Source organism: Dasypus novemcinctus (assembly GCF_030445035.2).
Source record: "Dasypus novemcinctus isolate mDasNov1 chromosome Y unlocalized genomic scaffold, mDasNov1.1.hap2 SUPER_Y_unloc_2, whole genome shotgun sequence".
Classification (NCBI taxonomy): domain Eukaryota; kingdom Metazoa; phylum Chordata; class Mammalia; order Cingulata; family Dasypodidae; genus Dasypus; species Dasypus novemcinctus.
This window is the reverse complement of record NW_027261978.1, coordinates 658368-672790: the sequence shown is the minus strand read 5'-3', so window position 1 is coordinate 672790 and position 14423 is coordinate 658368. Positions and strand designations below refer to the sequence as shown.

Below are 14423 nucleotides of genomic sequence, written 5' to 3'. Positions count from 1 at the left end.
TACCCTTCAGTTCCCCCTCAAGAATAAGGGGCTGAACTCTCTGAGGAGGGAATTGAGGCAGGTTAATTTAGGAAACAGGGGAGACAGCTGGTCAAAATAAAGTCCACCAAAGACCCTGGTCACAAGGTCCAGTTTGAAAGTCCTGGACTACTTATTATCTGTTAATGGAAATGTTTCTTCCCCCTCATGTTCCCCGTAAACATTTTTCTTTTTGCCCCTATGCCCTTGCCTACAGTGAGCTTCAGCAGTAACACATGCCCACAATCAAACCAATGTTTGATCTTCCTTGGTAAGTCGAGGATGCTCCTGGCCTTCCTTGGATCATAACTACAGCAAATTGACAGCATGAAACACATTGCTGGCATGACAGAATACAACCCACTGACAAGTTTGGAACATGACTTTCTCATTTAAGACTGAAATATAGCTGCCCTCTTTCAATGAGACTCGATTATATGTTTTCCCTTTTAAGGGAACTGGTGAATAAATCCAGGCCTTTATTAGGATATGCTTATATAATAATTTAGGGTGGTTAAGAACTGAGTCTATCACCCTAGGTTGCATTGTCCAAGGGCAATGGAATAACACACAGAATCCGTGATGTGTAGTTACCTGTGGAATTTTGTCCTATTGTCAATGTAGGCAGCTTTGTGCAACTGTGGGAGTCCAGGCTCCCTCCTCAAGTCCTCAGCACGCAGCCACCTGTGTGACCTAAGCATAAGTTAAAGGTCAACAATCCTCCCCAGAGGGTAAAGGATGTATAATGTTATCATAAAATAAGATCTTCACAAAGCAGTAAATGTCTTCCTATGAGCATAGCAAAAACATCCATACATGTCATCTATATGCTTCACATGACCCTAGCAGGAACTCTGTTCTGAAACCCTTTATATATCATCCTTAATTTTCTCATCACTTTGTGGAGCCCTATTTTCATTCATTCCTTGACTGGCCACCAATGAGCTCTCCTGTTCATAAGTCCCAATAAAACTTATGTCTGATTCTCTTCTCAGTGCATTCTTTGTTCTTGCAGCCACACCAACTCATGCCCTTCAAGAGTTGGGTTATAATAGGCATATTGGCCTCTTTTCTTTTATTAGACATTGCCTATTTACTCTAGTGATTCTTGCCCCTCTATTTGAGATTGCAACAGGACTCCAAAGGGTAGGCATATGGATTTTGTTGGCCATTATGTGGGTCTCTAGCTACTGAGATAATACATATGACCACATAAACACAGTCATATTCCACAGAGGTATGCCCCAGTGCTAGCTTCAGCAGCAACTATACTACTATTGGAATGATACAGAGATTAGCATGGCCTCTGTGAAAGGATGATGCAAAATAATGAAGGATTCCATAGAGGTATGCCTAGATGTACCCTTCTCCACCCATCTCCTCACCAACACCCTGCACTGGTGCCCTCCCTTCCATAATTGCTGAAAGGACACTTCCACAATTGTGCTTTTAACCACTCCTCAAACTCCTAAGTTCATCTGATCCTTCCTCCAGCCCTCCCACCTGCTCAATCAGTAACCCAACCCAACCCCCAGCCCCACTGAAACTCACACACCAGCATCATCAACCCATTCATATCCCTACCACCATTACCCTATCCAATGCCAAATCACTCCATTCACAACTTCATAGGTTCTACCCAGATTGAGCATCACCTCACCATTCTCTACTGTCTATCTCCTGCTAACTCATATTTCATATTACCTTTGTGATTCTAGTCAATATCCTTTGTTTATATCACTGAAATCATATGATATATGTCCTTTATTGATTGACTTATTTCACTAAACATAATGTCTCGAAGATTCTGATGGATGTAGGATGACTGAACACCTGAATATAACTTGTTTCTCTCCCTGTTACCATGGTACAAAGGAAAGAATTGTATGCAATTTAGAAGGTAATGAGATGTAAAACTCAGTGTCAAATTCTGCTTTCACTGGTCAAGACCTTCTGTTGAAACAATGAAGCATGAAAACCATTGAAGTATCAACCATTTGGCCAGACCTGCACAGAAGTCCCTTGCTGTCCTCACTTCAACTTGCTTAATTAACATAGTAAAACTCCCACCCAGGGGTCGAGTTATCTGCCCCATTTTTGATCATGCAATGTGTGTGCAAGTGTGATTTCCTGGACATATTAATCATACAATTGTATAACCAGTTATGTGTATGTGTGTTCATCCATATGCATAAAATCGAATGCATAATCAGAGCCAATGCTAAGTATTAACTTGAGTATTTAAGCAAGAGTGAAACAGCAGCACAGGGAATCAGGTCTGAGTTGTTGGTGAGCTTGCTGGCAAACAACATGTAGCCAGAATGGCCGCTAAGCATACACAATGGCTATCACAAAAGGCACCTCCCTTCTTCCTAGCCAGCTTCCTGGCAGATAAGCCTGCTGCGCCAACTTCAAAACTACCTCATCCCATCAAGTAGCTGCTTCATGTTATCCCAATCCCCTTAGCCTATCTATAATTGACGCGTCACCTCAAGCCCCCACCCCTGCCTATATAAGCTGTACCACTTCCCCAATAAACCAGACCTGTGCCACGAGCCTGCGTCTTGGGGTGGTTACTGTGTGTTTAACCTGGCTGTGTGATACCAGGGCCCTGCCGTCACTCACAACCCATTCGAGAAGTTCGCCTCACCTAGGTGAAACCCGTCTAGCTAACGGCCCCAGGGGAACAGCGACATCTGGCGCCTGAACAGGGACCCTGAACACCCTCACCTCGTTCGGACAGCAACCAGCGGGATCCGAAGTGATCCTCTTCCTATAGGTAAGTGAAGCTCAGAATGGGGAATTTAGCCTCTTCTGAGAAAGCACCTCAGGCGAGAGTACTGCATGCTCTCTTAGCAAGATGCCGTGTTAAAATTACGGAAAAGGAGCTTGCACAGTACTGGGACATTATTGTTTGCTATACTCCGTGGCTTTCCACTGCCCTCCTATGGGACCCCGCCGCATGGTCCAAATTAATTTCAAGAGTTCAGTCAGCCGAGACTCGTGAACAAAAGGTATTTCCCGTAGGTCTCATGCCCGCGCTCCAAGCTATTCACGCTTGTCTTTCTAACCCTACAGCCATTTCCCCCCCTTCCTGATTATTCTCCACAAGACTCCCCTCCCCAACATACCCCTAAGCCTGCACGACCTCCCCCTCCTGTGCCCCAGTCCCTATATCCCGTTCTCCCAGCACCTCCCCCCTCCCCTACCTCTAATCCTTCCCTTGCCGCTTCCTCCTCGCTGCCCAGCCCTGGCGCCACAGAAATTCCAGGACCGGAGCGCAGAAGAGCAGGCGCCGCCGTCCCCTCCCCCTGCCTCCGGCCGCCACTTCCTTTGTTGTTGTGCCGCCCCCTGCCCCCCATCCTCCTCCGCTACTGCCCCCATAGAGCCCTTTGCCCCTCCCTTCCAACCCCCCTCTCTGCTTACCCCACAAAATACCACTCCCCCTCCCTTCTCTTCTGGAAACCCCTTCCTCCCCCCTCTGGTTCTGTCTAATCTTAGTACTTCCCCTTACTGCCTTCCACCCTGTCCCCCCCACCCTTCTTCCTGTACAATACTCTACTAACGACAATATTCCTGCATATTGGCAGCCTTGGGACTATAAAACTGTTTCTAACCTTCGTAAAGCTGTTCAAGAAGATGGTCTCAATAGCCCCTATGCTCAAATGCTCCTTGAAAATATTTCACTAGCCCACAATACTGCTAGCGACTGGAAAATTCTCGCTTGCACTATACTTACCCCTACTGATTATGTCACATGGTTAGCCCTTTATGATGCTGGGGATCGCCAGCAAGGCTCCCAAAACCTCTCTAACAACCTCCCTCATATTCCGCCTGACGCGCTCAAAGGTGAAGGACAGTTTACTCTCCCCCAGATTCAGGCAGGCCTTCCTGCTCCTTACTCAGATCAATGTGCCGCTCTCGCTAAGGCCGCCTTCCATAAAATCAACCCAAATGGCAAGCCCGTGCAACTTGCTAAGCTTATTCAGGAACCCAATGAGTCCTTTTCTGCCTTTTACAGTCGTGTTAAAGAGGCTGTTTATGGTAAACTTTCTCACTCAACTGCAGCTGAAGCTTTACTTGAAGAACTATTGTGGGAAGGCGCGAATACCGCCTGTAAACAGGCTATCACTCCTATCCATAATAAAACACCTACCGATTGGGTTCTTGCTTGTAGAGACATTGGCAGTATCGCTCAGGCCTTGAGGCTTCACCCTCCCCCACCGTTTTATCTGCTGCTGTCGCACAACATCTGCAGCAGCTGCAAAGGCTCTGTTTTAAATGCAGACAACCAGGGCATTTTGCTCGAGAGTGCCCACAAAATCAAGCCCCCCTTCCTCCCCCTTATGCCAATCGGGCTCCCTCTCCTCCCCCTCTCACCTCCCCAGACCTCCTCCTGCCATTTGCCCCAGGTGCCTTAAAGGCCTGCACTGGAAGAAAGATTGCCACTCCAAAACTGATATCATGGGTAATCCTCTCCCACCTTTAAGCTTTCTGCAGGGTGCCTCTCAGCCCCGCCAGTAAGAGAGGACTTCCCCTATGTTAGTGCCACAGCTTCTTCAACTACCCGCCCTCAGCTTGCCACCCCTTTGAATCTCCAACTGCTAGAAGACCAGATAGCCGCAGTTGAAAAACATCTCATTAACAAATCTGACCCCCCACAACCCCCTCTCCCCTTTGATGCCACCAAACATTGGCTTGACCAGCTCAACCAACGATTAGACGATCTTGAGCAAGCAGTGCTATATGGTGATAATTCTGAAACCACTTCTACCACTGCTGAGCCCCCTTCGCCTGCCTCTCCTGAGTCAAAGGCTCCTCAAGCCTGCACCATAACCACCCCTCATCCCTCTGTGCACTGGGCCATACCCATTACTGCGCATAAAGCCTTCCTTACACTTACAGTCCAAGGACATCCTATAAAAGGGCAAGTTGATACCGGCGCCGATATTTCTGTTCTGCGCCCGCAGGATGTCCAGCCTTCCTGGACTTTGCAGTCTGGCCCCCTAGTACAGGGCGTTGCTGGGCTTCAGCAATCCCAGCACGTCAGCACTCCCCTCTCGTGGACTGACCCTGATGGTAAAAGCGGTACTTTCTGCCCCTTAGTCATCCCTAACTTGGCTCACTCCCTCTGGGGATGTGACATCCTCCCCCCGTCAGTGGGGCAATCCTCACTACCCAAATGCCCCCCCAATTCTAAAGGCCACTGATCTGCCCCCTACCTTTCATATTCCCTATCCTGCTCCTGCTAAGCTTAATTGGAGCACCATAAACCCAATTTGGATGGATCACTGGCCGTTGCCTCGCCAGAAACTCCTCCCCTGCTCCGGCTAGTTAAAGAACAAATACTTGCAGGTCATCTTGAACCTTCTGTAAGCCCACATAACTCCCCTGTATTTGTAATTCAAAAGAAAACATCCAATACCTGGCGGCTCCTTCAAGACTTCCGCCAAGTTAATGCTCATCTCCAAAAAATTGGTTCCCCTCAGCCTGGCCTTCTACACCCTTCTGCCATTACTCATGGCTTTCATATAATCACAGTCGATATCAAAGACTGTTTCTTTTCCATTCTGCTCCATGAGGCAGACCACCCCTTTTTTGCCTTTTCACTGCCCATTCCTAACAATGCATACCTGCAGTTATGGTATCAGTGGAAAGTCCTTCCTCAAGGAATGAAAAATAGCCCAGCTATTTGTCAAATGTTTGTGAGTCAAGCAACCTCTCCACTCCTTCCATACTGCCAAATAATTCACTAATTCACTATATGGATGATGTCCTTCTAGCACATCCAGACCTTAACATGCTCCAAGCCTGTCTCCACTCCCTGTTAAATAATTTCAACCAACTAGGCCTCAAAATCACACCTGAAAAAAATACAAACTGTGCCCCCATTTACCTTTTTGGGGTACACCATCACCAGTCATTTACGACCTGCCACCCCTAAGTTACAATTACCTTCCTCCTGCTCTCTCTCTCAATTACAGCAGCTTTGTGGGGATATCAATCGGCTGCACCCCCATCTAAGTGTGACTACACAAGAACTTAAACCCTTATTCTCCCTCGTCAAAGGAGACGCCACCATTCTAGCCAGTGAACAGTCACCCCAGAAGCCCGCCAAGCCCTACAACTCATTAATGCTAAACTGGCTAATATTAGCGTGACTAGATTTCAGCCCTCCCCTCCGCTCTTAGCCATTGTGCTCAATACTCCAGGTACACCCACGGGTGTCCTTTATCAACAGGTGCCCTTGTTCTGGGTACACCTTGCCATAAGTCAATTAGAATGAATCACTTCTCATGTAGAAAGCCTTTGCATAATAGGACAAAAACTTAGAAAAACAGCCATTCTCCTCTATGTAATAGAACCAGATACAATAATCCTCCCCATTACTACTGAACAATTACAAACCCTGGCTCAAACAAGTCTCAACATGCAAATTCTCCTAGCTAACTTTACTGGGCAAATCAGCCACCATAATCCAAAAGACAAACTCCTTACTGCCATAACTCTCCTCCCCTTTGTCCTCTCCTCTCATGGGTTCCCATTCACCTCTCCATTACCTCACGCCCCTACCATATTTACAGATGCTAATAAAACTCACTTTTCTATTGTAACAAAAAATCCCCCCTCTCCTAATTCTATCCAAGTGTTTCCACATGCTGCATCAGTGCAAGCCAGGGAGCTCTTAGCTCTCCTGCAAGCCTTTATACAAAATCAGTCCACCCCTATCAACATCTTTTCTGACAGTGCCTATGCCGCCAATGCCATTCGAATACTGCCCTATGCAACCCTAAAGATTAAGCCCAGTTTGTTAATTGATAGCACCCTTTTAGTGCTACAACCCCTCCTCAAAAATTGTACAGTTCCTTGGTATATCCAGCATATCCATTTACATACTGGATTACCTGGAGCACTAGTGAAGGAAACAACCTTGCTGACTCCTCTCTCACTGTTTCCATACTCTCTACCTCCTTAGATTAAGCCAGGCTCCTACATGCAAAATTCCACATGTCAGCTAACTCCCTCCATCACCTTTTTCCCGACATCACTCAAGCCCAGTGTAAGCACCTCACACATGAGTGCAAACACTGTGCACCTTTCCTTCCTATAGGCCCCTTACAGCCCCAAGGAGTTAATCCACGGGGCCTCCATCCAAATGCACTGTGGCAAATGGACATCACACATGTCCCCTCATTTGGCCACTATAAATTTGTACACGTGCTAGTAGACACATTCTCCAAAGTTTTCTTCACCACTGCTTTATCTGGAGAAAAAGAAAAAAATGTTATAACAGCCTGCCTTCAAGCCTTTAATCAAATGGGTATCCCTTGGACTATAAAAACAGATAATGGACCCTGCTTTCAGTCCAAAACTTTTAAACAATTTTGCCATGACTGGAATATTCAACACAAAACAGGAATCCCTTATAACCCTCAAGGACAGGCCCTAGTTGAGAGATCTAATGCGCTCCTCAAAAATACAATGAAGAAACTTTCAGGGGAGTTCCCTACAGCAACCCCCCAAGATTTGCTCAACAGAGCCCTAGTCACTATCAACTTCCTTACCTTTGACAAAAATCATACTACTCCAGCAATCCGGCATTGGGGAGGCCTAAGACTAGCCCCCACGCCGGTCCCCCTTGTTATGTGGAAAGACCCCCTCACTAACATATGGAAAGGCCCCCACCCTCTACTAACACAAGGAGGAGGATTTGCTTGTATCTTTCCAGAAAACACCGACCAGCCTTTGTGGATCCCAAGCTGTCTCGTAAAACCTGCCACCAAAACCAATGCAGCTGTGTAGCCTCCCTGGAACCCTTCTATGTAGCTTTGTCACCCTCGTTGGAGCCCTCCTGTTATTCGCTGGCTCTCCGAGTGACTGGACAATGCTGCACAAATCCTTCCTCCTCACTTTCTTTGTAACGTATATTTGCCTTCTTCTCGCTATCGCCTGCTGTGTATAACCCACCCATCATGTGCTGCCTCTTATACATACTCACTCCTTCTCTAATTATCTCACTCATTATCTCAGTCAATGGACAAGCCCTTTATCTCTGGACGTTCACAGTAAAAGAAACTATAACCTCTTGCTCAAGCACCACATCGCGCCCCCTTGGCACAGGCCACTGTTCACCTCAGGGATGTCAAACACCTCTTACTATCAAACTCACCGAAACACCTAAATCATACCAACAAAGTAGCCGTAAACCTTACGCCTGCTTCCCTCACACCCAAACCGAAGCATACTGTACCAACACCTATTACCAAGGCCCTTATTATGGAGGCTGCCCCTATTGGAGCTGTGTCATTAACTGGCCATGGCAGTCGTCCTTCCCAAGCTTCTTCTTTGCCAATAAATCTGGTTATTACCTCCATATAAAAGTCCCCTGGAATGACAGATGGGCTACTGGAATCACCGGCAAGCTATATGCTCACGGGGGTGACACTTGGCCTACCAGATCCATAATGGTTTCCCGCCGCTATAGTCTCTACAACCAGTCCTCATCTCCAATCAGTATATCCAACGTGCTCGTAAATATAAAAACAGCAAAAAAGCAATTAAACGAGCAACTGCTAGTATATAATCCCCCTTCTTGGCTCACAATTCTCAATAATACCATCTCTTTCCTTAATCAATCTGGAATTGCTAATATTTCTCATTGCTTCCTGTGCACCTCCCTCCAGCATCCCCTACTAGAGGCTGTCCCTGTTTCTATCTCCAACTATTCCGGCTATTCCTCAGCAACACCCGGCAACCTCTCTTCCCCCCTTACACATATCCCCCTTTGGAGCAGCCCTGAAAATATCACCTGCTTCCAAACCAGCCATACCTCCTTCTCTCCCACCTGCACAACAAATGTTTCCTTTACAGGTACCATCCAGCTCCCAAGAGGCCTCTTTTTTTTGGTGCAATCAAACAATCACACCCTTGATTAATTCCACCACTCTTGGTCCCTGTATTCCTGTAGTCATTGTCCCACAGTTTATACTATATACAGAGTCTGAAGCTTCCCAGGTGCTCTCTTTTTTCCATAGCAAGTGAGCTGCCTTCCTTCCACTTCTGGTAGGAGCCAGCCTTACCTCCTCCCTTGCAGCTGTTGGACTTGCCGGTGGCACCTTAGCACACACTGTTATCATCAACGGTAATTTTAAAGAATCAGTACAAATAGCCCTTGATTTGACAACTGCCTCCCTTCAAGCTCTTTAAGAGCAACTCACCTCCCTAGCCAGTGTAACCGTCCAAAATTGCAGGGCCCTCGACTTACTCACAGCCAAAAAAGGAGGAATGTGCTTATTCCTCCAAGAAGAATGCTGTTTCTACATTAATAGCTCCGGTATAGTGGAACAAAATATCCAAATATTAAAAGACCTGCGTAAAAATTTAACTAAAACTCAATCATTCAGTCCCCCATTCATGAATTGGCTCTCCTCCCCCCTCGTACAGTGGCTACACCACTTATTAGTCCTTTAATGCTAATCATTTGTGTTGTGTCTATAGCTCCTTATCTCATTAAGTGGCTACAGAGAAGAATAGAAAACATTTCAGCCTTCACCATTTATTCACTTCAGCTTCGTCAGTACCAACTGCTCATGCAAGAAGAAACACAAGAACCTGAAGCCACCACTGCTGTGTAGCCATGTAGGTAGCACACAGCCACCTTTCCTCCAGCCACAAAGCTCAATTGATAGCCAGAGATGGGTAAGACCTCCAAAGGGAGGCAACCTAAGACAGGTGCAACTGCATGGCATAAATGATTCATAACTGGTAGCCAAAGATGGGTAAGATTCTCAAGGGAGAACACCCTAAGACAGGCACAGTTATTGCAGTCTTGAAATAAAACAAAAATGGAGGTATTGTTGGTGAGCTTGCTGGCAAACATGTAGCCAGAATGGTCGCTAAGCATACACAATGGCTATCATAAAAGGCACCTCCCTTCTTCCTAGCCAGCTTCCTGCCAGAGAAGCCCACATGCTCCAACTTCAAAACTACCTCATCCCATCAAGTAGCTGCTTCATATTACCCCAATCCCCATAGCCTATCTATAACTGAAGCATCACCTCAAGCCCCCACCCCTGCCTATATAAGCTGTACCACTTCCCCAATAAACCAGACCTGCACCACAAGCCTGCGTCTCTGGGGTGGTTACTGTGTGTTTTATCTGGCTGTGTGATACCAGGGCCCTGCCATCACTCACAACCCATTCGAGAAGTTCGTCTCACCTAGGCAAAAGCCGTCTAGCTAACGGCCACAGGGGAACAGTGACACTGAGTCACTTTAGACAGATCTTGGCTCCTGTCTGCAGACATAATATTTGTAAGCTCTGCCTAGCTCTCAGGTTAAAGGTTTTGGTGTTTTTTAAATATAGGATGCAGATATATATATATATCTGGTTATCCTCAAAGGCCCAGCTTTGGGACTTAACAATTCATCCATGTTTTAGCATTCCTTCTTACAACTGACTAATATTCTATAGTCTTTTATACCACTGTTTGCTTATCCTTTCATCTATTGATGGATATTTGGGTTGCTTTCAACTTTTGGCAACAGTGAATAATACTGCTATGAACATGGTTGTACACATATTTGTTCATGTTCATTTATCTGGGTATGTCCCTCAGAATAGGATTCCCAAATCATATAGCAGTTCTTTATTTACCTTCTTGAGGAACCAGCAAACTGTCTTACACAGTGGCTGCACCATTCTATATTCCCACCAGATGTGGATGAGTGTCACTTTTCCTCCATATCTTCTCCAACACTTGTAGTTTTATAGTTTTTTAAATAGCAGCCAATCTAATAAATGTACAATGATACATGATGTAGTTTTCTTCCTTGAAGTCTTAGTTTTTATTCTCAATTGCATTTATTTGTATTCTACACGTTTTTTTTTTTTTTTTCATTTCTCTCTTTCTGCATGCATAGTTTGAGTTTACTTTACTTTTTTCTAGTTCATCCAGGTGTGCAGTTAGGTCTCTACAATTTTATTTTTCTTTTTTAATGTATGTACTTATGGCTATAAATTTCCCTTTTAGTCATACCTTTGTTGGCTCACATAAGATTTGCATGATGCTTTATCCTTTTCATTTGTTAGAAGCTATTTACTGTTTTCTATTTTAATTCTTCTCTGGAACACTGACTAAGAATGTGCCATGGATCAGAGAGGCAAGATGGTGGCTGTGTGAGCTTGCCTGGTAATGTCTCTGCAGGGGGCAGCTGGGCAGCGTTGAAGGCTCTTTGGGACCGCGCTGTTTCGGGGATTTTTGCTGGTTGGAAGGTGTCTGGACGTCAATTCGGTGGGAAGGTAACAGAGAGGATACGTCTATAATATATAAATGGAAGTCCCAGCTGGGCTCGGGAAGTTCCCTCCTTGGGTGGGCGGAGCCGCGGTAGCGGGCGCTCCTGAAGCTCCGGAGCCGCGGCGGCCAGGGTTTTTGTTTTTTTTTGTTTTTCCTTTTTCTGGAGGCTTTGCGGTGCTGACAAATTCGCGGATACTGGGCTGGCTGGTGAGGGATTGTTGGGACAAGACTCCTTTGCAGATCGATTTGGGGAGACAGACGGTGCTTTGTTGTGAAGCGGGGGACGTTTTGGTCGACGGACGGGGGGGTAGCGCTTCCGCCTGGAGCCCCATCCCCACAGGTCTGACTGCCGATCTGCAATGGAATTGGATTTTGTGCAATAAGGGGACACAATTGGGAGACTGTTGTAGGGTGCAGTGAGGGAGGAGGACACGTCTGGAAGCTGATTGGGGAATATTTTGCGAAGTTTGGGATTTTGGATCTTAGAGTCTGTTTTCGGAGTTTCCAGCTGAAGCCCACCCCACCCAGCGGGGCTTGGGATCTGGGTCATTGAACTGGCTGTGGTGTAGAGGCGCCCTCAAGTGGCCGTTGCGTGGGAGCACAGGGAGGGAGCGGTCCAAAGGCTGAAACCCTGAGGAGTAGGTGAATTTCAGGGATCAGACATTCAATATAGAATTCGCGGATCTGGCTTCCCCCATGGGGCTGGCACCCAGCTACGGGGATCCCTGAGGGCTGTGTTGCACTGCGGGGCTCCTAAGCTTTCTGTGGACCAGATTTGAGGTTGCCAGGTCTGGGTCCCCTGGACTCTGGCGGTCCACACCCTAGACTCACACCTCCTGAGTCTTCAGTGTCTCAGACTTTCCACCCCTGAATCCATCATGCCCTGGGGTCTACCTGGGGTCCATGAGTGCCCTGGACCTTAACGTTTGCATTTTATCTTTATTGGTTCATATTGTTTTGTTTTTATTTTCACTTTATCTTATTTTTTACTCTTTTTGACGCCCTGATTGCTAATATTGCATTATCCCCTAGTCTTTTCTCCTAGCGTGTCCCCCAAAGTCGTTTTTTTTTTAGACAGTTATTTAGGGGTTTTTTTGGTTGTTGTTTTAGATAGTGTTGCAATTGTGACACGTGTATACCTGCATCTCTCTTCCCCCTATCTGTTCCCCACCGTTTGCCTATCCTCTGTTTCTTTCTTCCTTTCTTCTTGTCTTTCTTTTTTTCTTTATTATAATTAGTTTCTTTTTTTTTCTCAGTTTTCTCTTTCCCTCTTGTCCCTCATTTTCCATTTATTTTATTTTAATTCAAGTACACAATAGGTGCTACAGGGAACACCTCACATTTGCTGGGTTTTCCCATCCTCCACTGCCTCATTTCTGTGTGAACTGATTTAGGCTACGTACACTATCCCCCTTCCCCTGCATCTTGATATCCACTATCATCTACTGTCTCTCCTATATTCCACCCCCCCACCTCCCGTTCTTTGATCCACAAAGTGTCTAACTCTTAATTTCTAATACCTTTGTTCTGTTTTCTGTCTGTTATCCACTCTTGAAACTATTACCTTTCTTTTCTTTTTCCCTCTCTCATGAAAACAATAGCTTTGTAGTTCATACCATATTCCGCCCATATTCAGTCATCTACTTCATAAAAGGTACTCTACCTACAGCTATAACTCTATACAATCTACATGAATCTAACCTCCATCCTCCCAGATCTCATATTCTTGCCTTGTTAACATACATTACCAAAACTACTTTACACTTTTCCCTTGCTTACACAATTGCCTTTCCCCAACACTAATACTTTCCTCTAAAGTGAACTTAACCAACAACAAGTAACTAGAATAAGAAGAAAAAAGTGACAAAGAGAAGATATAACACCTATGCAAAAATAACAACTAATTAACCTCCAAAAGCAGACAAAGAAGCTAAGGAACTGATTAAATTCGTCAAAATAAAGAGATGACCAGAAAGCAACAAAAATCTACAAACCAAACCAATAATCAGGAAAACATGACTGAATCCAATCAACAAACCAATAATCACGAAGGGGAGCAAAACTTGGCACAAGCAATGAAAGATCTCAGAACATTTATCACCGACAAATTTGATGCAGTAATGAAAGAGGTTAACAACATGAAGACATCACTTGGAGGGGAAATTGCAGACATACGTAAAAACATAACAGATATGATGGGAATGAACACCACAGTTCAAGAAATCAAAAATACACTTGCAGCAAATATCAGCAGACTAGAAGAGACAGAGCAGAGAATTAGTGATGTGGAAGACAGTACATCAGAAATCAAACAGATAGTAGAAGGGGTCAATAAGAAGATAGAAAAAATCCAAGTAGGACTTAGGGACCTGAATGACAATGCAAAACGCTCAAACATACGTATTATAGGCATTCCAGAAGGTGAAGAGAAGGGAAAGGGGTCAGAAAGAGTGTTGCAGGAAATAATGGCTGAAAACTTCCCAAATCTACTGAAAGAGACAGAGGTACATATCCAAGAAGCACAGCGCACTCCACAAGTCATAAACCCCAACAGGCCCACCCCAAGACATATACTTATCAAATTATCCAAGGCTCAAGACAAAGAGAAAATCCTAAAAGCAGCAAGAGAAAAGAAAACCATCACATACAAGGGAAGCTCAATTAGATTAAGTGCTGATTTCTCTTCTGAAACCATGGAAGCAAGAAGACAGTGGTATGATATAGTCAAGGTACTAAAGGAAAAAAACTTCCAACCAAGAATACTCTATCCTGCTAAACTAGCATTCAAACATGATGGAGAGTTCAAAATATTCACAGACAAACAGAAACTGAAAGAGTATACCAACAAGAAACCTCCCCTTCAAGAAATTCTAAAGGGAGTTCTGCAGGAAGAAAGGAAAAAACAGGAAAGGCAAAGTTGGAGGAGAGTATAAGACCAACAACAACAACAAAAAAGACAAAAAAAATAAACAAACAAAATATGACAAACACAAATCCAATCAAAATATGGCTAACACAAATAATTCCTTGATAGTAATAACGCTGAATGTCAACGGATTAAACTCACCTATCAAAAGATTCAGACTGGGACATTGGATAAGGAAATAT

At 45.1% G+C, this 14423-nt stretch overlaps 1 pseudogene; it reads left to right on the top strand.

Annotated features, from left to right (window-relative positions):
- Window positions 1–1269: 1269 nt before the first annotated feature.
- On the top strand, window positions 1270–1369 carry LOC139438613 (U6 spliceosomal RNA; annotated as a pseudogene).
- The last annotated feature ends 13054 nt before the right edge of the window (window positions 1370–14423 follow it).